At 35.1% G+C, this 25235-nt stretch overlaps 1 protein-coding gene across 5 annotated transcripts in view; it reads right to left on the minus strand.

Moving 5' to 3' along the window:
* The window catches only part of Pka-C1 (Protein kinase, cAMP-dependent, catalytic subunit 1), a 545341-nt gene that overhangs the window by 475285 nt on the left and 44821 nt on the right, over positions 1-25235 (minus strand). Inside the window, exon 1 of one of the 5 annotated variants that reach the window (XM_090410259.1) lies at positions 25055-25204. The exons of 3 other annotated variants lie outside the window; for them this stretch is intronic. The gene's annotated coding sequence lies outside the window, so the exon portion shown is untranslated. Of the gene's footprint in view, positions 1-6776; positions 7158-25054; positions 25205-25235 lie in introns of those variants that run through there. One more of the 5 variants, XM_090410258.1, reaches the window with a different exon arrangement.

A 25235-nucleotide genomic window follows, 5' to 3' on the forward strand; every position in this document is an offset into this window, starting at 1 on the left:
AAAATATAATGTTGCACAAAAGACTGTTCTGTATGACTCAACAGTTGTTTTCCTCTCAATCTATTCAAAATGCGAAAGCCTTCTCAACAGTTAGTTACACGCACGGCAAGAATATCTTTAAATTTCAAATGAAGTTGGTACTTTGGACGATTTACTTCAAGTTTTTAGTAACCAATAGAACTTCTAAGGATAGCTATGATCACGCACTGTTCATCACTCTACAGGTGAATATCAGACATGTGATAAGAACATTGGAGGTACATCTCCAGTTCTTTTCTACAAAATCCGTGCAAAATGTACATAGAGCGTTTAACCGTCTGGATAGTAATGTCGCATTGCATTGCCGTAATCTGGACACCAACCAGCATGCAATTTTGGTTTATTTATAGATGAGATTCTACCTAGAGCTTTGACTACTGTTTTCCTATAATTCTGTGGCACTGAAGTAAAATAAATATTGTTCAATTGTAACAGAATCGCTTGAATTTATACTGGTTATACACAAGGGTTCGTACAGTAAAGAGAAAAAATCCATGATGGGTGAGACCAGTACTTCAAAATGTGTAAGAGTAAAAGATGTGTAAAACGATATCGTTTTACATTAAGTTACGTAACACAAATATATATTTGCGACTCAAACTTAACGCAGTAGTAATTCCTGTATTATTTTTTCACGAATGCTTAATGATGCAAAGTGACTGCTATTTAGCTGACAAGCATCTTGGCAAACACCTACTAACACAGCGTCCTCCAACTCAAATATCTCAGAGCATATTAAAGAACTAATAGTTCGCTACGATCCATAGATTCCCCCAGAATATCACAATAAAGGTCAAAAGGATATAATCATGTAGAGAAATTTATCCTAATCTTTACTAAGGCCTTCTGTAAGCTTCTGTAAACACAGTTGTTTAAGCGCTTAGCTAGAAAGAATGTCGCGTGCCTCATCTGTCAGTAGTTGGCAAGATGCCAGATCAAAGTATGAGGCACAAATGTTCGTTATTCTTGGGCCAAAAGTGCCTATTGAGCGCACAAAATTAAATTCCAAATCACGTGTTAGGCCACGTGTTTTCTTGATGTTAGTCATGTGATTGGGATCCAACGAAAAAGGAAAACAGCGATGATTCAAATTAACAGCACGGTAGCATCTGAGCGTGAAAGAACTGTTACATATGCATCACCATCAATAATAAAAACGTACAATTGCTTACGCTAAATACGCGATAGTTCTACTTATTTCTATTTGATTATTCTGTTTATTTTTCTACTTTTTGAACTACGAATTTTTTTATGACGTCATCTGATTTTTAACGAATAACGCAAAAATAGTCAAAAGGTAAGTTCACCATATTTTTAGCAAGAAAACACAAATGAACTTTCTCAATACAATTGCGGTCAACGGGTGACACAGAAAAGTGGAATTTGGAAGCCTTCGAGTTGTTTGAACTTCGTTTACAGTGGCCGGTCCGCCTTTTATGACGTGAGAAAATTAATGTCTTTATAAAATAAGAGAAAGTGACCTACATGTGTTGCAAATGTGTTGCCAACCAAAACTGGTCCAAAAATAACGGCAACGAGGGAGAGAGAAAGAGAAAGACTCGTATATTGCTGGAACTAAAACCCCATACAATATTAAGCCTTAAAATACTTCTAATCAGCGTCATTCTAAGAAACTTTTAAATGTTAAGAAATCTTTATTATCTTAACTGACCTATGACATAAACGCGTAACTTACCCATCTTTTCTTTCTTAAATATTCATCCCTTATCACACACATATTGCAATTAATCAAACTATAGAACACATACCTCGAGATCGAAATAGATAGAAGAGGGAAGGATAAAGAAAGAATATTAAAGTCAGGTCTTCTCAGAAGAATCTGCACTTTCGTTCTCACGAAGTTTGAGGAAGGAGCTATCCGATCAAAATATAGATAGACGTAAATAAGCTTGAGAAAATTTGCTTTCCATTTCTCAACTGTCTCCATGCATTAATGTTTTCGTTAGTGATGAATGTGTACCGCTTATTTTGGAAATATTTATTTTTGGAGTAAAAAAAAAAAAAGTTTTTATTGTTTGCAATATATCGAAAAAACTATCTTTCACATGTCACAGTTTGGGAGGTCGTAAAGAAATCCAAATTCAACCCTCTATTTGAATAAATTGATGGTAAATGCAATAACCTACAGATGTACATGGAAAATCTTATTTCACAATGGAATAATCCCTACGTCTTAGACGAATTCTGCTACGCATTGGACATCAGGTTTCTCAGAACCATGGAATGCGAGTTGGAATCAAAATAGGATGTCAGAAAATATCAAACAAGAGAATACCTTAAAAAAAAAGCGATTCGAAGTTATTTTCAAAGCATTGCACAGCACGTGCTATGATGGACGAATCATCGTACACTATTATGTAGGCGGGGAAAACAATGGTCCTAGAACAGATGTTGCGAACTTATAAAAAACTATCAGTACTTTTCACACGGCGCCTAATATATTTTGAAGTAAAAGGACCATTCGGAATGATCGTAGGCATATTCTTACCGAAATAATAGTGGTATTTGCTATTCTTGCTTGCGGGTGAATTTTTACGTACCTATGACATGCAATTTGGGTTTCTTACATAGGACTGCAAATAATCGACCAGACAAAACAGTGTACATATCTCCATATTCATCCGTACTTTTTTTTTTTTTAATAAAAATCAGTACTATTTAATACTTCGTTATATTCAGCCTAAGTGGATTACTGACATATGGAACTAGTTGACATGAATGTGATGGAATTTTAAAATAATAATGCGAACTAACTTCGAATTTTAAGGTCATCATTTAACGCCTCCTATCTTTTGGGTGCTGGGAGAACTCGGTTGTTTCCACACGTTGATAATCACAGTGATCAGGGAGCGGCTCGTGCATAGGCACTACGGAACTGCAGCAGCACCCCCACTTTTTCTCGATACATAAATAAATTTATTAATGTTTGCTTGTAATATTTAATTTTATCATCAACAATCCTATACAATTCTCTTATTTTGTATAAAAAATAATAAAAATCCATCTTGTAGCGCTTAAGAGGGCGAAGGACGCTAGCGGCTCTGTGTTTACCACGGTGTCACATTGCTACGTGCGCAAGCATATGCACGTCATAGTGAGATACGAGCTATTAGCGTAATGCGGCACTGTCCGTCGCGCAGTTCCACTGTTGTTTATATGCAGTTTGTGCCAGTAATAGAGTGTTCGTAGTGCTTATCGTGTTTACTCCGTCTCTTTAAATATTTGGGCATTACAATTAAGACATAACGTTTGTTATAGTTTTTATTTTAGAACATTATTGAGTTATGGTAATGGATTTTATTTTTAAGTAATTTTGAATTATATTAAATGTGTAATTTTATCGATAGTAAACAATATTTTTTCAGGTTTAATTTTTTTTTAAATTTTTACCATAAGTTTGATATTTTATCCAAACACGTGTGTGTATGTATATTTCGAAAGTTGCAGCACCCCCACGATTTCAAGCTACGAGCGCCACTGACAGTGATTCTGTTTTTAGAAAACAACCAACAGAATTTCGCAAATAATTATTGATTAAAAATGAATCGAGGAATTATTGCTATTCAACCTTCTATTCGGAACACGTCGATCCTAAGACAGAATTCGTCTACATGAAAACAAAGGCTTCGCTCTTGCGTTCATTGCCCCCGCATGAACTAAAATGTTCGTGACCCTGGGGAATAGAAAGGCCGTTGCTTTTTCCTTTTGCGTACAAATTGTGAAGTGATTAGGCTTACATCTTTTTATTAAGGTATTTCGTGATGTGAATTATGAACATCGTGACGACGCTAATTGCCGACTGAATTAGCTGCACAGCTAGTCCAGTGTCATTAACAAATGAAGCATAATTTCCTCGGGCATAAATATCCCCGGAGTGTCGAAAACACTCCGAATAAACGGGCGAAACAGGCTGCAAGGCTTTTGATGTAACTATCCAAATAAGTGTTCGGTTACCAGAGCAACTTACATAATAACACGATGCTCCGTCAAAACAAGAGCGACTTGTTTCTAAAGGGATAAAACCTGGACAGAAAGGCGCAAATTATCTTCTCAGACAGCCATCAAAATGTAATTAAATATATCACGATGATAAAAAGAACAATCCGTGGCCAATGAAATGAACGACTTTTCAACTCGTTGTCATGACAACGCTAAGAAGCCTCACGATTGGTTTAGAGTGTTCGTTAGATTTTGTTGGTGCGTTTAATAGCATAACTAAACAGCGCAATATTCTGTTCGAAATCCCGTGATCTCTTGTGTAAAAGAAGATTAGTTTGAAGTGTAGTAAGCAGACTTCTCTCAATCAGATTAATGAATCCCAGAGATTAAATAAACGGTCGAAAATTGATTGTGTCTTTGATCTAATAGCATCCTTCCGAAGATGTTAAGAAGTCAAATAGAGCTCCAGGGCAAAAACTCGTCACTCTTGCATACAAATTTGCTACTAACGTGAACGAGGAAGGCGCGTGTCACTCATGTGCATACACACGTTGATCAGATTTAATCAGTTAGCGCCATTTATCGTCCCTCTTGGACAAATGTTGGCCATTATCGCTCTACTGATATCATTTTCGACATCGAAGGGTTCTCTGCTGGTTTATTATAAAGTAATAAATCGATGAAGAATACATAATTCAAATACTGTCATCCAGAGAGTCAATGTTGAATAAATATTTTACGTATGTCGTATTTTTTCCTTTGTTTTTACGACGAACTTTTAAAATCCAAGCTTTTTCAGAGCAGGCTTTGAAATTAGCAACGTTCCAGAGCCTGAAAAGATGCTTATTTTAAATACATTTTCCTAATTATGTCATTAGCATATTTACAGTTTGCTAATACATTCAAATATTAAAATCATTGAAGGTTTGAATTATATTTTAAAGTCACTTAGTCTACAATTTACTAAATACCCTTAATTTTTTGTTTTGTATACTAAATTTCACTACTAATGCAATCGAATTTCTATTTATTCATATGTTCTTTTTTAAAAAACTGCAAAATTAAAAAAAAAAGTTTGGGTTTCTTTATCCTTATAACTTATTTTCTACATAATTGCGATCCATACCAACAGAAAATACAACCATGAGGTACTGCAGTGTTTCGGAGTTCTGCTTAGTTATTGATGAGGACTAATAGCTCGAAACACCTGCTAAGAGTGAAACCGTAATCAAACACATTGATAAAAGTAAACATACAGAATCTTGGGCTACGACACCACCTCATGCAGTCTAATACATTAGTTTCATGCATAACAAAATTATGTTTTTCTTACACGTATGTGACTTCTATAATCTCTAAAATGAGGGAATCATTCGCGAGATCAAACAATGAATCCTCCAACAATGAGAAATTAAATTTAAAAATAGAAAGGTGGGATGATAGATCACGCAAGATGTCAAATTTTTATAGAAAATAAATAAAAATTAAAAATACAATAATTGGTGGTCCGGTCCCATCCCCCAAGAAACTAAACATCAGCATTTTTTTAATGAGTACTCATTTATCCTAGAAGAATATCGAAATATTTCAATATTAAGTAATGTTATTTTGATAAGCCTATCAGTGGAATTTTTTTCAACTACTTCGTGACTGCAAAAATGGTCAACAGGTACACCCTGCTTCTTAAGAAGTTGTATTTCAGCACAGTGCAGCACGTTCCTTTTTCTTTCCGTCCTTCAAGCATATTTTAATCCACTTCTTCCATTCATAAACATCCTTCTTCACTTTCTCTTTTGATTATTTTCTAAATGCTGATTCATCTCAAAAAAAACATCTCCCTTCCCCACTCAGTGGCTTTTGTATATATGCTTAGGCACGCCCCTCTTCCGGATATGCGCTAATTTCAACTTCCGGAAGTGATCAGGAAGAATGTAGGTCAGAGAATATTGTACTCAGCTTTTTAAAGTTTACGTTCAACCTACGTAATAAAAGATCCACTTACGTCGACCTACGTTACTAATATAGGAGGCTGTCGGTTAATTCACGATCCATGTAAAAGTTGCTGCTTATTCAGGTGAGGTGTGAATATAAATAAAACACGCTAAAAATTAATGGGAAAGAAATCTCGAATAACGTAAGCAAAAAAAGTGAAATGCATATTCCATATTCTGCACAAAAAGAATCGTGAAATGGGATAGTTGTTAAATTATATATTTTTTAAATCCGCCACGCTATGTTGTGAAGAATGAAAGCAAGTGTTGAGGCCACTCTACATGCTAGCATCCCATCTGTCTTCCTCTTGTGGAATCTTGCCAAGAAAGATGAAAAAATAAAAAGATTGAATAAAAACAAGAATAAAAAGCGTCTTGGACCGTTTGCTTTCATCACTGGAGACGTGAAGAGTTCTTGGTCACGAAGTGGTCATGTGATCGGCAATTATTCCATTATTTTTTCCCTAAGTTTATGTAGATAAATTTACATTTTTTCTGTGAAAACCAAATACTATGATGAATTTATTCGAAGGAGTTTAATTTAGGTTTTTTAATGCAAAAAACCTAACAACTTCCCCTTATCTCGCATGCATATAGACACTAAAATTGTAAATGCACTTTTTCTGGCTTAACATCCCAGCTGACTGTTCCATACACTCCAGTGGGGGTAATATCTTATTCCATCTGGAATAGTTCGTAAGACTTCCTTTTGGGTGGTTGTTTCCCTGAATTTGCATTAAAAAAGAGAAGCTAACAAACAATGAATAAAGACGTGTTTCCACTTACCCAAATCCTAAGAAACGGAGGTAAATCCAGCAAACACTCAATCCTCACAATAAGAAAATCCCCAGCACACCCCTGCAATCTCACACCGCCAACTCAGCCGTCAAGGTGAGTGGACCGCTGCACCTTCTACCTGCTAACAGCGTGTCTCACGACAGTGCACCGGGGATGACAGTATCGGCAATGAACACTCACTCAATTGGGTCTCGAGCGCCCTACGGTGAAGAGAGGGGGGGGGAGGGAAAAGTAGGAATCGGATTGCGACGGAAAACAGTGAAATGTTCCTTGCACACTTGCTCCCTATTCCCCCTGTACGGAACGCACGACCTGAACGGAGGGACGAACGAACGCAAACAACAGCAGTCGTTACTTTACGCGGGTGGTGAACACCAGTAGTGGCGGTCACGCGAACTGGAATACTGCCGCGCCACTGGTGGGTGTGTTTAAACGTCGTGCAGCGTCTCAACCTCCCAGATGAAAAAGTGATGCCAAAGCGATGTCGGCAAAACAAGATGCCGGACGTGTGCTTCCGCAAGTGGTTCGGAGAAAAATGGGGGGCCGATTGTGTTCGGAGGGTGGACTGTTTTTATATTTTTCTTACAGGGGAAGTTGCGACACGCACACACACACACACACGGGAAAATACATGTCCCCGTGGAAGATCCTTTTGCGCTCTCTTGACAATGGTAACCATGGTAACACACAGTCGAATGATAACGAGGAAACAATCTCGCCATAGTAAGAATGATCACCACATAGTAGGGAACAATAATACGCTAGGGATAAAACAACTGCACGCATTATAACGTAATAGAAGTAATGATAATGTTAATGTCAAAATAGCAGTAAAAGCAATACTCGCATGCAACGAAAATGCAAAAGACGGTGAACTAATTCGAGTTATTTTGCATAGCGTGGATTTTTGGTTTTACTCTCACGTAACAATGAAAAAAAAGAAAAACTAATTGTTCAATTCCCGAAAAATAATTCGATACGTGCATCACAAAATGTTTGCTTCCTTCAGTTTTCACGCGTCACATTTTGGCGATTTAAACTCTTCTGTTTATATAACTCGAATAAATCACTTTTTACAAACATCACAAAAAACAAAAGAATATCTAAGTAGATACAGAATGCTAAAGTAAATTAATATTCTGCTTAGTTGAAATTTATCACGCGGCAAGTGAAGCCAGATGGCTTAATTTTGATCATCGCAATTCGGATTCCAGAATCACTATCTTTGATCAGACTACGTAGCAAAAATTCCTAACTACACACTTTCTTAACCTTACATTAAAAATACAGAACTTATGTAGAAAGTTCAGAGACCTCTGGAGATTTGTGTGATGAATGAAAACACGAACTGCAGTCTGGTATGGAGAAGTAGTTCATATTGTCACCACCAGGGAAACCTCTAATAAAACAAAATAGCTTCAAATGATCAGAAATGGCATTAGAAGAGCTCGGATAGTCAAGTTTTTATTACGGATGACATTCTGAAAGTCAATAGCGACTTTCAGAATGCCGATACCATAAGAAATTGCGACGATAACCTTTGACCTCCACATGCTATTCGAAAACTAACAGAAAAATTTAGTGACCGTCATGCAATGAGATCTACAGTGCACAAATGTGATAGACAGCATTGCAGTACCATCCTTAAAAAAAAATCATCTTGCAGATCGGGGTAGATACACAATCTTGGTGCACATTCTGCTCTTTTTAATACAAATGGATGAACAGCTGAAACAGCTAAGGCTATGTGTAGTATATGTTTGTGAATTGTGTGTTCTGGCCACAACACACAATGGCCACGCAACTTTAGTCGAAGAAAACTCTCAAAGATTCGTCGGATCCATACGGGATTCGAACCAGTAGCGACCGAGATTTTCCGTCGCCACCAAAAGAGTATATGGTGTAGTTTCATTGTAAGATTCATCATCGGTCATTTTAAGGAAATCGTCTAGCGGTTTCTGGAACCCGCTCTGTTACTGGTCACAGTATCACGACATACCGACGATTGTTTTGAGCTTGCGACAGTGGAAACGATTTCAGATTCTGTGTTCGTGAAGGATGACATAGCTGTTTACAGATGTTAGTTTCCCAGCTAAGAATTTCGCTAACAGAAGAGTAATTCTGACGTGTTTTCCTTAACAGCATGGCGCTTCATCCATTAATCTTAGTTCTTATGATCAGAGGTTACGTCATAAGAAATGATTACGGCAAGAAGTTGGATGTTTTTTTTTTGTTTGTTTTTCCTGCACAGCATCACGTGACATGCATAAAAACAGATCTAATCTGTTTCATCATATTATTATTACATAAACAGTTTATTCATTAACTAATAATATATTAAACTGACACTAACATTTTCTCTGGCGTTTAAAATATGAACTAATGTTTGGCATGTCTTTCACACCTGTTTATCCAGTTCCCGAGTTTTAGTGTGTTTTATCCGCTACAATTCTCCACAGGCATCTGAATTAGGAAACCTTTATTCATAATCCGTTTATTTATACAATTACGAACAGTTCTCGCCCATTCTCACTTGCACATTTGACAAAAAAAAAAAAAAAAAATTCAAGGACAAGTGAAACCTTAGCTTTGTCCATCTACTGTTACTATTATTACAGTAGGCAAGACGAGATAATTATAATCAAAACTAATAATTATTAATTTTCATTAGGTCTGACTTTACATAAGTTAAGGGTCGTTAAGCAAGTTTATTTACTTTAGTTTTGAATGAGAGAAAGAGAAAAACGTGTTTACTTGCTAATGATCTTCAGGGCGTATATCCTGCATGTTCTTTTTTTCAGAGCGAAGACGTGTTTTGAGTATTATGTTAACAGATATTAAGGAACGAATGGCATCTGGATGACCTTGATTTCTTAAAGGTCAAGCGCAAAAAATTTCGACTCCACCAAGAGTGGGTGCAAGTACAGTCAAAGCCTATCATAACACTTAACACGCTCTCTAGAACAGTTGTTGTAAACGAAGTTGCATTTTTAATTAAAAATTAATGATATTTTGAATTTATTCTTCCACTTCAGGGAAATGAATAATAAAATATTACTTTTTTATACAATCAGTTTAATATCATTCGCTTAGGCAGCAGAATTCATTTTGATTCCGAGTAAACCTCAAGGTGAACAGGAAAAAAAATTCCTTTTTCTGTTCCCACACACAGCAATTATGCCACAATTCAGAGAAACAGGGCCAACTACCTACAATGAGGTCTCCAATAAGCAAGAGGATGGGCTTAAACCTGGTTAAGAAAATCCTATCCTTCTTCTCCGTATAGTGCGGGTTGAGTCCCTTCCTAATGAGGGGTTATTGGCGTATTAATGCAGCCGGTTCGTCACTCCTCGTGAATATCCCCTAAGGGCGATATTCATGACTGTTTCCGTGTGTGTTCAAGGGACCCGTTTGCCTGCTTGCGGGATGAAAACCCCCAGATAAACGGAGGGGGGGGGAACCCTGCTGCCTACGCTCAAGCCCGGCTAACTTGGCTATGGCTGAGGAAAATCCTTAAGCTCCTCACGCCGTCGACGGGAATCGAACCCACGACACTTCTTCCCCAGGCATATGGTTGCGAAGAATGAGAATTATGGCCAAAGCAAACTAAAACTTGTGCGTGTTCTAAGGCTGGTTTGTCTATTGTCTGTGGCATGTTTTCCACTGGCAAAGGGTAGTTTGCCTTCAATTTTAACTTCTCCACTCAGATAACTTTATGTGGTTCCCACCCACGAAAGATTATATGCAAACCTATACTACGTTTGTAGCGTGGGTGGACTAAGGACTTTCATTTATTTTTATCAATTATATATTTGTATTTTTCATTTTTTTTTTTTTTTTACATGGACCGGAAATCCTGCTCTCGAGACCAAACACTGAACTTTTTCAAGCCACTTCAGACCCCCAATAAGCAGTGGTCTAACACCGAGTGATGAAACTCATTTCCGACCTAAAGACATAAATATCCATGCCTACGGCGGGATTCGAAAACTTGCAGCCTGTTGATTAGAGAGCAGATAAGCTAACCACTCGATCAACCAGACCTGCAATTATGCCACAATAGTACTTTAGTTTCCATTCCCAAGACAGTAGTAACCGTAATGCCAATTTCTTGCTTATTTAGATAAATATTAAGTAGACTTAACGTTTTGTAATAAACACCAATTCTTTACAAAGACGCCATTTTTCAGATTTTCAACAGACGCTACTATGTCATAAAGACACCCTCCTTTCCGCAGAAATATCACCAGCATATTAAATGTCTTGCCATACCAAATATCCTTCCCACTAGCGCCATAAAATTATATTTGTAATCCATTAATTCAGTTAAATTGAAAAAAATTCTAAACATAATGTCTTAGAAAAGATTGGCATATAAAGCAAGATAAAGCTCACCGATCCACCTTAACTCAACACAGAGCTGTTTTTTCTCAAATAGACGACCTGATTATTGTAATATGTCCCTCCTAAGTCGACAACATGTACGGTTTCTCACAGTGAATCACGTGTTTGTGGTATAGTTAAGATTCGAATCCACAATAAGTAGAATTAGTTATTGAGATGTTATGAAGAAACAAATCGAATGCTTCAAGTGAACTATGAAGGTGAGTTAGCAGATTTCCCCTTCAGAGAAACCAGAGGTAGGAGCTTTCTTCCGGAAACTTGCATTTTCCATCCTGCAAGACAGGAAAACTGGCGCAAAAAGTACACCGATTAAAGAGGTGACCTTTTCCTTGTGAGACGGGCTAACACAAAGAGTAACGAACCATCCAGTTCTCCGGCCATCGTTTTCTAGGGTACTTCCTCAAAAAAATAATGGTATATACTTTTTTTCTTTTTATTTCAGAATTATCAACATGCAAGATGGTAATTCTTGAATGTTTAATTCTACCTCCTCCTTATTCTTATATATTTTTCGTATGTAGTTGTGCAATTCTCTTTGTAATAGCATAAAAGATGGTACCCAAGATGCTACTACTGTATTCAATACTCGCTCCATCAGACCGTCAAAACTATAACACGCCACCAGTGCTTCTCTGCCACAGGTGCATTCGGTGTTCAAGAAATTCTTGTCCACAACCCAAAATTTTAAAATCTTTTGACGCAGTAATTCAAATTGTCGCTGGTTGGCCGAGTGATTTTCGTATTCGCTTTCCAACCTGCTTGTGCGAATCGTAAATAAATCGAATAATAAATACAGCACGAAGAAATATTTATCCGTATTTGTTTTTGCGCACAAACTACGAGAACTGAAGACCATAGATGTTGATCATTCCTTGGGAATGATTCATATTTTAATGCTATCCTTCCAGACCGAAAGGATAGAACTTTTATTCAAGATGTATCGAGTTTTAGAAATATTCGCTTAATTACCAATTTCGTGGAAATAGGCTTACGCTCATCGTTTACCACCAACGCCAGTTATTGTTCGTTTTTATGCCAGTTGACGCATTGCTAAAGCTTCTTGTGGTAGTTAATTGAAGGTCAAGGAAGTTAAAACGATTCAGAGAATGAACGCGGCAATGTTATTATGGATATGCAAAGATGTGCATAATTACTATGCAAAATATTATCGCTCACACGAGAAGAATTGCTGTTTACAACAGTTTTCTGAAATAGCTCGTTTTGGATGATCCTGAGATTACTATAAGTTCGCATCATCATTTACATTAACCTTGAATACGGCCACAAATGGCAAACATTATACCTCGTATTTTAACCCAAGATTACGGAATCTGCTATTACAGACAGACGTTATGCGAAAAGTGATCATTCTCTGTGGTAATTTAGTTAATTCGCTTTCGTAACTAGTCTAATAATGCAGCTTATACAGCTATATTCAGCATATGTTTGTCGAAAGATTAACACATTAACACAATTTTTCCTTTGTACATTGTTGCCAAAACAATACAAAGCAAGAATGAGCTTTTTCATTATTTTCAAATATACAGAATATTGTGATTGTTTTGAAGAAACTGTAGCTTTTGTTTAAACATTTTAAGCTGCTATGGAATAGGCGCTGTTTAATTTCAATCTATCGGAGTTAAATCAAGCCATTGTTGACTTTTATTTCAATTAAGCGATTTTTATGAGCGGGATATTTTTAATTTGTTATTGAATGGTCCTTCAATTTCAATTTCGGAACACTAGCTAAATAAAGCTGAGTATACGAGAAAGAAAAGTACTTAAGAGTGCTCCATCATGTGCCCCATAATTGAAATTTTAATGAATGTAGCAGGTAAGTCTTCTTTTCTTCTTGCAACCACCTTCACTTAGCGGAGTGTCTCATTTCTCTTCTTATTTGTAAGAACACATCCCTTTTATTAATTTATAATTCTCCATCTTTTCAGAGTGCAATAATTTAAAAACCTCTTCGTTTTGGTTACTTTAGGAACTCCCCCCCCCCCTTTCCAGTGCTCATCTTAATTAATAACGCACGAACTTGTCACCAACTGAAGCGAGAAAATAACTAAAGATGTGTTATTCTGTTTGCTGCTGATTTGAGCAAAGAATTTCCAAAAATAACAGATGTCGCCGTAGGGAATGTGATTAAAAATCTATTTAGGTAGTAGCCGTCATGCCCTCATCCCTCGAATTTCGTGGAGAGATATGAATTCTTCTCCAGAAATGTAAACTTAAAACGCATTAATATCGTAAACGATGCTTCAAGCTCAGAACTTGAAACTCAAGTTCTGAGCTTGAAGATGCTGAGACGAAAGAAATCAATAATCAAGTGATTATTGATTTATTTCATCGAAGAGTCGTTAACTATAGTCTGATAAACAATCAGAGATAATCATTGTTTTTATTTAAGAGAATCCCACTCATAAAACTTTACATACCTGCTGCACAATTAATACTGTAGGTGGGCTTAGGATCAGATATTCTAGGTGGGGGGGGTCATATTTCACTACTCATTTTTGAACAGTTTAAATACGTTTTGAACAGTTTATTAAAAGTCGCTATATTCAGTCGAGTCGCTATTAAAATCTTCTATTGAATATGGCTAAGAAAAATTAAGGAAAGAACCACAACACTACAGTTCTATGGTGCAAATGAGATATTATACAAAACAATAAACAATTATAGCCTATATTTAAGACAGCATTCAGCAGAAATAGAATTAAAAAAAGCCAAAGTATTGTGGAGGATATACAGCAAATATGTTTCAGCAACTTTTAGGAGCGGTGGCCAACTACCGTATATGTCGACGTAGAATACGACTCTCAAATACTGCAGAAAACCCCTCAAAATCATGGGTCGTCTTATATGGCGAGTATAAAAAAAGAAGCTTAATTTCTTGGATCAACATTTAAGTTACAATACATCGTTATATAAGAAAATATGCAGTGTTTATAAATAAATCAGATTAATTTTTTGTTACATAAATTTATTTAATATTGCAATAGATGTAAGTCTTAAAACACAATAATTATTAACCTCAATTTTCATGTTAATTTTCTTCATCTGTTAAACAGTTCTTCAGATTCATTGTTTAAATCAGAGGTCGGCAAAGCAGTGAATTTTTAGTCTCCCCCCCAGAGAAATTATTGTAAACTGCTTTGGAGCTCGCAGCGCTAATTTTGCAGCGTAGATCGCAGTTTATCTGAGAGATACATTCATTATTAGTATGTGCTAAAATGCAAGAAAACATAAAGAAAAAACACTTCAAATATAATACATAATTGCACAAATTAAGTGAATATTGAATTCAACATTATTTCATAGTCTAATATAGAAACTAAAAGAGTTTTGTGCCGAATATATAGAAACTAAAAGTTTCGATGGATGCAAACATAAGTAGTGCCTTATGGGCAACTCGTTGTAAAGGTGGAGCAAGCCCCAAACCACTTTCCTTAGTATTTTCCATAAATGTAAAGCACATCTTGCCGAGGTCAGCAACCTTTTTAATATGAAGAGCGCAATATAAAATTTGAAAATTACGGAGGGCTCATGACACAGGCATTTTTCTCTCATTTCAGGCTTAGAAATTCTACGATTAGTTTTTTTAAGAAAAATGAGATTTCAAATTTTAACATTATTTTATTTACCTCGCTTTTACAACCTATTTTTGTCACATATTAATGAATATAAAATACCATAAAAAATAAAAATAAAAAATGAATACAAAAAGAATATTCATGTTAACAATTAGTATGTATCTGTCAGATCAGATGCGAGCGCCTTGCTTTATCAGTCATAATGGTAAATGTATTTGTTTATTATGCAATAATAGTATTGTAATTTTACGTTTAATTTAAATTTAAATCAGGAGGAGTCGGCAACGCAGTGCCCTCGAGCGTCATGGCGCCCTTCATTTGAAAAAGGTTGGCGATCACTGGTTTGAATGATCGTCATATGGATCCCAGTTCGAATCCGGTGAATTGATTTCGTTTTCATCGTCATCAGTGTCCCACAACATCTTCCGTACCATCCATAAGATTAGCGATATCACACTTTTTAAATGATTTTGTTACAGTCTCTATTTTTACTTTATTCCATGCTTTGGTCACAAAATTGCACAACATATCAAGTGATGGAGCGCGCATAGATCCACCGTTTGTAAATGATTTTTCACCAGTCAACATCCAATTATTCCACTCTTCTCGCATGTGATCTTTAAATGGTTTGTTCAAGCTGACGTCTAGTGGTTGCAACATAGAGGTTAAACCACCTGGTATAACAGCCAATTTTTGTGTTTTTTTTTTTTCTAGAAGACTTTTAGTATTCTCAGTTAAATTACTACGAAACATATCCCATACTAATAAACTGGTTTTCTTCATTATACCGCCTGCTCGTGAAAATGTACAAAAACACCCGAAGGAAAATTTATCTTAGCTTTAATTTTACGGTGGACAATTATTAGTTAGCTTTGCCATTTCAATGACCCTTATTTTAAATCGAGCTCCATACTTTCTTCGTTTTGTTGCTGGTTCCATGATTTTAAATGACAATTTTAATAATCCTAAAATTTATAAAAGAAAATGCAAAATTAATAATTAATTAAAATTGGGGCTAATCACTTTTAATTAGGGTAATTCGCGTAAATACTAAATCTATGCTATGCAAAAAAATAATGGATATAACAATACCTAACGTTGCATTAATACAAGAAAGAAGAAATTGGGGGTCGTCTGATACAACCGACATAAGCTTAAAACCTAAAAAATATAAAGGCCTCGTCTTTATACGCCGACATATACGGTAAATATGGAAATAGACAACCGAATAAGTAAAGGTGTTACAGTGAGAAGAAACTGAATAAGCCGATATAGGATACGAAGGAAATTAGCCTAAACTATCAGCAGTATGATTGTGTTCAAACCCATCTTAATTAATGGATCTAAGAGCTGAGCTGAAAATAACATTCGATCAAAGACTGACGACCACACACACACGAGGTTCCGAGAGGTAGAGGGGGGGGGGAACAGATGGCAGCAGAATCGTTAAAAATGAGGATATTAGGATGGAACTTGACATTGTTAGCATTCAAAAACGTATCCGCAGAGCTAACTAGGTTGGCACCGGTCACTTAAACAGAATGGGAGAGGGAAAGTCAGCGAAACAGGTGTTTGAGGGTAGGAGAAATCGAAAGTGAGACCAACGCCTTAGTACGCAGAGGACCAAAACATAAGATCCCATAATACTGTAGACGTGATAAATAACACTAATTTGGGGAAAATGTTGATAGGAAGTTAATTCTCATGGTATCCCACACATTCCTTAACGATACACATCAGGAACTGAAAATGTTCTGCTATTAAACATAAATAATTCAATTTAGCAAACTGATTTTTAGTGCCTCACTGACAGAATTGCAAATCGCAGGTAGTTGTATTCCTAATGACAGCCGAAGCAATTCTTTTCGCTCCGAACAGCCGGAGCCGCTGCTTGGATAATAAAGGAATGTGTCAGATTTGAAAACATAATTTCATGATTTTTTTAAAGCAGGAACAAAATAAAGGAGGTATTATTTTGGGTTTGAATATGTACTTAGAAATTCGAGTATTTTTTTCCTAGTTTAGTTTCTCATATTCTACCAGTAATGTTCGAGTAATAATATTCTTCTTTCTTCGTTTTTTTTTTTTTATATTTTTTCCCAGTATTTAGTAACCTGACATTTTTACGGTTCATCTCCACCTTTTACTAACTTTTTCACGATGTATAAAAGGGATTTTTTTTAGCTCAATAAAAATTTAAGTGATTTCTACGAGTATAAACATACTTAAGTGGCAAGTTTAATGGAAGAATATAATGCTGAGAAACAAATCACGCGAGATATTTTTAAAAAATAAAGAGAAAAACCGATTTGATTTGTTGGAGTTTTCGACAGTAAGTCCATGAAAAATTCAACTTACCAGAAATTGTACGAAGCTATGAGTTTATGGTTTAATCAAAGAGCGCGAGGCATTCTCGTCTCTGGAGCAAATTTGCGCAAACGAAGCTAAGCATTTAATTTTAGCTAAAAATCTAATTTTAGTTCATAGAATTTATTTTTCTATGAATTAAAATTAGAAGTGATTTTAATGCATCTTTAGACTGACTGGAATCTATCTGTAGAATAAAACCGCAAAACAAAGCGAATCAAGCCATGCAGTTGCTCTGCATCATGTTACGTGTATAATAGACTATGGATGAACTACTGGAAGCGCAGTTCTCCAGCACAAAATGAAGTTCTGAGATTTATGTTGATAAATACGGGAAGGACAATTAATCATACACACTTATTTACTTTCGTGTTTTTTTAATAAAAAATAATCTTTGCGTTTTTTAAATCAAACATTACAGTTGTATGCATAATACTAATATACCCTTATACAATTTACGATTGATTTTATAAATCCTAATTCATAAGTTAATTTCATATTATTTTTACTAATTAATTCCATACAATCAAGAAAATCAGTTACTAATTATTCTACGAAAGTCTCCTTATAACAATTAGTAAAGCAATTACTATCCACAAATATTAGCAGCCTATAAATAGCATTACAGATTTTCTCGAGGGAAAAGCTGTTTAGAAACAACAATCAACGAATTCTGAGCTTTCATCTGGACAACCCGAGCAAAAATATTCCGCGAGTTACGCAGAACTGACTGACTGCCGACTAATTCATTCGAACGACTGCAAAAGCTCGTCAGCATGCGCAGGAATGAATAAGTATAAATGCTGATCAAACCTAAAATCCTCTTACCTGCCCCCATAGTTTTAAACAAATTCTTATAACAGGGATGGCATTGAATACTTTTAAGAGCACCTGAAGTTTCAAACTGTCCCGTTTAGCAAAACCACTAATGTTGTTTTGAATTCAAGTTCTCAAAGCTTCTCCGTTAGTGAAAAGAGAGAGTTTAAAGCATAAATAATAAAAACTCATGACCAATGATATTGCTCAAAAACAGCTACATTCTTTTCGAACACATTTTCATGGCAATGACGTAAAACCATTCACGTACATCAACGTGCTGGCACATTTAATGAGCTAATTTTATAACACTTGATTGTTAGCCTTCAAACACTTAAGTGTCAGAATAATTACTTTGACGGGAAAAAATGCGCAATTAATTTTTATTTCGTCTAAGTGATTATTCCAATATTTCTAACTTACAATCTCGAGCTTTCATCTTAAATGTTTTCGACATTTAAAATAAAAATTTAGTATTTGTTATATTTCAGTTCAAGTATTTCACTTTCCAATTTCAAAGATTATTTTTTTTTTTAAGTAGAATTAAAAACTTCGTAGAATCATTATATAGGAATAATTAAGTGTTATGAAAAATAAATTATGTTAATAGTAATTATAACTGTGTAACATACTAGAAAATGAACAAAACATTTTTTTTTTCAATTTATTTGTTCTATTTATTTTCTAGTACTTTTTATCAGATGCCAAAAATTTAAATTTAAAAACTGTCGAATTTTTGAAAACAACTGCGCATGAGCAACGTTTTAAAAGACGCAAAATATTTCATCCATCCCTTTCTTCATTGACTTAATTTGTAAATCCACAGATGCGAAAGCAAAATTAGATGAGTGCAGTATTTGCGTCCACGTACATCCGTGCTTATTAAAATTTATAATCGAATCAGCGTAATTATTCTATTTACCAGCAACTCACACGTGACTATTCACCCCCCCCCCATCCCCAAGGCGCGATTTTTCCAGGCTGGAGTGGAATTAAGAGGGGGGGGGGGGAATATACACAAGCTGCGTCACAACTGAATACCGTGTGTAAATAATTTTTCATTGGAATAGCTACATTTATAAAGCCTGGGAAGTTACAAACGTGTTGCCATAGCAACCGGATTTACACTTCACGGCAGAAGTGAATTTTCAAATAGGCAAAGTAGACAACTGCCTAAAGGCGTGCTAGCAACTAGAGCAGTGCTTCCCAAACTTCTGGATGTCAAGGTCCCCTTTGGAAAAATTAGAATATTTCAGACCCCCTCGAAAAAAAATGGTAATATAGACATATATTATTATAATTATAATGAATAACTAATATTCATTAAGCGCCGAAATACACAGGAAGCAAAATTTGTGAACCCGCACCAATGTGTGATTTTTTCTATTAAAATATAAAAAATAACAAAAAAGAAATAATAAATAATAAAAATTAAATACTACTACTACTTTTAAGATAAAAAAATCTACTTAGCCTTAAAACATTTTTAATTTGTTTTCATTATTTCACGGATCCCCTCAACAAAACCTACGGCCACCAGTTTGGGAAGCGCTGAACTAGAGGTACCAGTATTAGTATTGCAACTGAAACCACTGCAAACAAGACTTCTGAGACCACGTGCTTAGGGACTAGCGATGTATTAGTTTAACTATTTTTATTTATTGAATTATCTGCCAAGGCGAAGACAGTTACATTTAACTTCCTGTGAGTGTAGGCCGGCAGAATGTTACTTATAATCAAAGCATACAAACAAGTGGAAAAACAGTTAAAATATTTAGAAAACCGGAAATATGATCACATGTAATGCGATCATATTTCTGGTTTATGCTGCAAGGTAACAGTTATGTGATTTTTTTTCTCGGGTCTGAGTGGGTTTTATAATGGAGATCATTTGCCCTTTGAGTACGTTATTTCAAACATGCAGTCCTTACTACTGATTAAGCTAATGAAAGAATTTATTCATTTTATACAGTGCATCACTGATTATCCAAAATTCATTCAAAAACTGATTAGCCAAATTCAAAATAATTCAAAGTTGGTTAAACATCACTGATCAGCCAAATTCCATTCAATACATCCGTATATAAACCAACCATAATAAATAAATAAAAAGAAATAAAGCGTGTGACAGAAAATAGGATAAAACGTTTAGCTAAGAAACATGACACGAACATCGCAATGAAGTTAGATGAAATAATGCAATGAAGATGGATGAAAAAAGGAGACAATGAAAAATGAACGACTATGCTGCAGCCAACAATATTAAATGGGAATCCCAAGGAAGACGGGCATCAATTTTTGCATGCAACATAAAAAAGAATGTGGAATTATCTTTATGCCGAAAAAATGGAAAGTAAAGCAAAAGTAGAATTTTTAATTACCAACAGTGAAAATAAAATCTAAAATATGATGATCGGATGTACTTTTAAACAATTAAATCAAAAAAGTAAATTCTCGGTACAAGAAACATAATGAAGAACAAAAAGATGAGGGCTTTATCACTGATGAAGATCTTGTGATCTTCATTAATGACAAAGATGAAAATCTTGTGATCTTCATCAATGATAACATCGCAAACATAAAAGTGTTCTATAATTTGCATATAAAGTGGAGAGAAGAGAAGTTGTTTCTGTGGTTCTGTAAAAATCGATGTCATTCCGAGTTCCATTATAAAAAGGAAACAAAAAGAATCACACTAAAGAGCTACGTTGTGTTTAAAGTGCGGTCAGAAGGATAAAGAGAGAAGGAAAAATCGAGATTCACAAGAACTCGCATTATTTCACACACACACACACACACACACACACACACACACACACACACACACACACACACACAAAAAAAAAAGATTCTAAGCTGTGGGATCAAATTTATTTGGAAAAAGATGCAGAAATGCCATTTTTTTTATGATGAACAAGCTTTTTTTTTTTTCATTATAATTACGCTAGTTGGCATTGCTACCCATGTGAATGAAAATATTGAGAAAAGCAATATTAGAAACACAAATAACAAATATATGGAAATTCGTAAAAGCATTATCATTTAGATTTGCAACCTGAATATGCAAAACGCACGAGTTCTTTGTGAATGGGATCGCAAGGCCAAACAGCCCCGTCACAGATTTGAAAACTGTCCGCTTCAGTTGCAGTTTAATATTAGTTGAAAAAAAGGTTTACCTAAAATCCATTAATATAACGTGTGTTTTTTCTCCTCTCTCCTTTTTTACATTAGGTATGCCAGATAATTTAAAAAAATACATAAAATGAAGCTATTTTCATCATATCTAAGACTAGGAGCGCTGTGATTTATTTGTTGATCTATTAATTGTGCGTTCTACAGAATGTAAGTTCACAGAATGAAACACTGTGAAGAAAAATCCTTCAAAAAGGTTCTTGGAATCGCAGACTGGATTCGAACCCAGATCTTTTCAACCACGATCATGGATCCCACTTTTCAGGAGTATTTCATGAAACCTAGAAATTAAAACTATTACGATATTCTGAATAGAAATTTTCAATCGTATTAAAATATTTTCTACAACAGAAGAAATGATAACGACTGTCAATTCAAGATTAGTAAGCGTAAAGCCATGCACGTTGATATGATGAGATTTCCAACAGAATATATTACTGGTAGAATCGTGGAGTTATGGTGGATAGGAAACGAAAGGTCAAACGTCAAATAGCCAGAACTGCAAATACAACTCATGGGATAATTGCGATGTTGAAACGAACCTTTTTTGTGTAAAAGCTTGATAGGACCACATACGGATTAGTATGCGCAGATTTGGTCTCCCGGGTTCCAAGAGGATAAGGGTGCAAGGAGTTACGAAGATTATACTTGGCTTATGGGATTTAGATTACGAGGACAAACTGCGAATATGTGGACTACAGACGCTGGTAAACAGGAGAAAGAGGAGTGACAAGGAAGTCGATAAACTTCTGAAGGATATTGTCTGATGACATTTTTTTCCGTACTCTATAGAAGGTGGGGAGAGGGAACACGGGGCCATCCAATGGAAGTTAAGTCCGTGTGCGGTTAAGAAAGGGACGAGAGCTAGATTTTTCGCTCACGTGAGCGTGGAGAAATGGAAATTTGTATGGTGGTGGATAATTGCCTTCGTAAACATTCGTTACAAGATCGAAACTAACACGATTTTCAGTGATTTTTGGATGCAGGATTTAAACCTGAATACAAAGGCAATTTTTTAAGAAAATAAAAACAATTTGTTGACATTGAATATCTTTATGGTTTCGTTAGCAATTAATAATCAGTAAAATATCGGCTGTCTTCAGATATAAGGAAATATGTTAAAAACTTTGCATTGGAATGCTTAAAATATCTTGACGGGGGTAATTATGAAAGATAAAAGTTTATTAATATTGAAGTGCGAAATATAACTGGAAATCGTAAAAGGAAAAGATGAAATTTTACTATATCGAAGACGAAACGTTTTTCCTTGTTCTTATAGAATGTAGAAAATAAACTTATTTAAGTGCAGAGGAAAGAACTTTTCATTGCAATTAAACCGCTTTAACTTCCTGAATAGGAAATTGTTTCTCAGAAATAATCTCAAAATAGACAAAATGAAAATAAATCACTGACGTCATCCGCCATCGTCAAGATGATCGAAATGGTGCGAAAAGGATAATAAACAGAGAGGTGGAAGGTACGTGTTGTCACCTAAAATTTTTGTTAAATCGTGTGTCGCTGTTATTTTAAATAAATCTTAATTACTTGTTTTGTTTGCATTTATTAATTTTGATCGCAGTCTTTTTTTTTTAATTTATATTTTTGACAATCTCACCCATAAAGTCATTTTACTGTCGTGAGCTGATTGAACAGTTAGCGACAATTCATCTTTAGATACCAAACGTGAATCCTTTCTTCAAACCACTTTCCAGTTCAAAACATCCGTGCCATAGCAGAATTCGAAATCAGACCTTGTGGACATCGGAGATGTCACCCGCTCTATCAACAGGTCGGTTATGCAATTGACAATAAACTTGGTATTTATTTCTCAATAAAATATGAAATTGCACAAAAGTATTATAAATAAGGTTAGCAAGTGTTAAAAATAAAGTATGATATTTTTATCCCTATTTTAAATAGGGATAAAAATAATTCATTATTTTTCCTATAAATAATTGGATTGCAAAAGAAATTTCGCTGATCAGAATTTATTATTATCATCACAATATTTAGTTCTATTCTCAAATAATCTCTAAATTATGGGCATAATTTGCTATTAAATTAACAAAATCTCTACTCATAAACAACTAGAAATATTTGCTAATATTTCGCTGCTTCAATTGCATAACAAACTCGGATTTTATGACTAAATATGACAAAACGAGGCATGTCCTAATTTGTTTAAATATTACACATTTAATGAAAACGTGTTTCAAATAAAATTAGGAAATGACCTAAAATGTAAACTGACCTCGCTGCTTTACGTGTTACTAATTTCAGCCAGTATAAGCAAAAATACTATCATACTATTTCATAAAAGGATCATTTATTTTAAATTGACTTAAATGGTTATCAGTTCTACATCCATAACATAACAAATCCCGAAAAATAAGTCTGTGCCTATAAAAAATCTTAAAAGGTGTCCAAATCCTTTATAGGAAGAAAAATAAAGTTCAGTATAATAGTAGAAGGATATAAAGAGGACTCAACGAACCAATTTAGCTAAATGGCCCCCTAAGATGGTGGCTTAAACGGTCGTTAGGCTTTTCACTCCAATATATAATCATAATCACAGATTTAAAACAAGAGAACCAACCAATGTATAGAAATATAGAAAAATGAGGGAAGGATCTGGCCCGAGTGGTGCAGCCCTTAGAGAACTCGGGAAACGCCTCAATGTTGTTCTTATATAGTCCTTATAAGGACTGGCTTAAAGGGGTGAAGCAAGAATGCTTTTCATCTTCCCCGTTATCTGCAGAGGACAGTGTAGGGATAAGGTGTCATTGAGCTATGAAAGCTCTGATCATGGCACGAAGGTAACAGCAATAGCCGAGCCTCAGTTAGAACTTCAGACTACAACATTGCCATCCACTTCAAGGGATGGCAATGTTGTAGTCTGAATGTTGTATTACTCACCGCATCTCACGGTCGACCTCGTTCCAATCCAATGTTGATTTTTGCTGTTCGGGTTTATTTTAGCTAATAGGTATACAAAATCTTAAAAAGGTGTTCTATGTTTATCAAATAATATAATTAAAATATTATATAAATCACATATATTAATTAGTAATAAACTTGATTCATTTCATTGCATAATTTTGCTATTTATAATTTTCATTTATACATAATTTTCATTGATACTTATTTTCTTACAATTCATTGATATTAATTAAACACGAGAGAGGAGATATTCGATTTAATTGTTATTTCTTCCACCAGGTAGCGAGCATGAAATAACAATCGAAGCTGAAATAAATACACTAAAGAGTCTTTGCATCGTAAACATTATTGTGTCATTCGGTAACAATACTTTGACGTTAATGTCTCAAAAATAGATTCTGATATTGTTTGAACTATTAATTGTCATTTTAGATAAACTATTATATTAAGAAAATATATTTATTATATATCGTCGTTTTAAGACTAAACTAGGTATTCTGGAGTGGGAGGTCATAATGATTCTAAAATCCTTTAAGATTATTGACACGTTAGCTGAGTGAACTGATCAATCTGCAAGAAGGCGAGTCGGGGGGGGGGGGGGGAATTTCGCAATCATGGATATCTCAGTTATTTGTTGATAAATTATGACTCGGCGGTACAGTAGCTGCTAAACAAAGTGTAAAAGGCTAGTCGAAGTTATTAATAAAAGAAAACGGAGATTAGCAAGTTTGAATAATTAGAAGAATCCGGTAAGGTAACCTTGAACAATAGAAGTCGAGGGCTCTTATCTGAGACAAGCAGAAAAGATAAAACAGATGAGACAGACAGAGAGAAAAGAAAATGCGACGCGAACGAGGTTAGGTCAAGAGATAGAAGGAGAAATACTTAACCGAATCCTTACTGTGCAAAAAAGGCTAAGTAAGGAATATGGTAAAGTTAATTTGTGCTTACCCCTGTCTACTGCACACTGAAAGGCTTCCCTGCTATTCCGAGTCCGCTAGAATGTTCCCCTGATACTGCTTTACTAGATTACAATGCTATTTTCTTTTCTGTGCTTTCCCCCGCGTCCCTTCCAATGTTATACCTATTATTAGCAGTACCTCAAAGCTAAATGGCAACAAGGAAAGAAAGT

Source organism: Typopeltis vanoorti, chromosome 20 (genome assembly GCF_054136105.1).
Source record: "Typopeltis vanoorti isolate ZY-2024b chromosome 20, IOZ_Tvanoo_1.0, whole genome shotgun sequence".
Classification (NCBI taxonomy): Eukaryota; Metazoa; Arthropoda; class Arachnida; order Uropygi; family Thelyphonidae; genus Typopeltis; species Typopeltis vanoorti.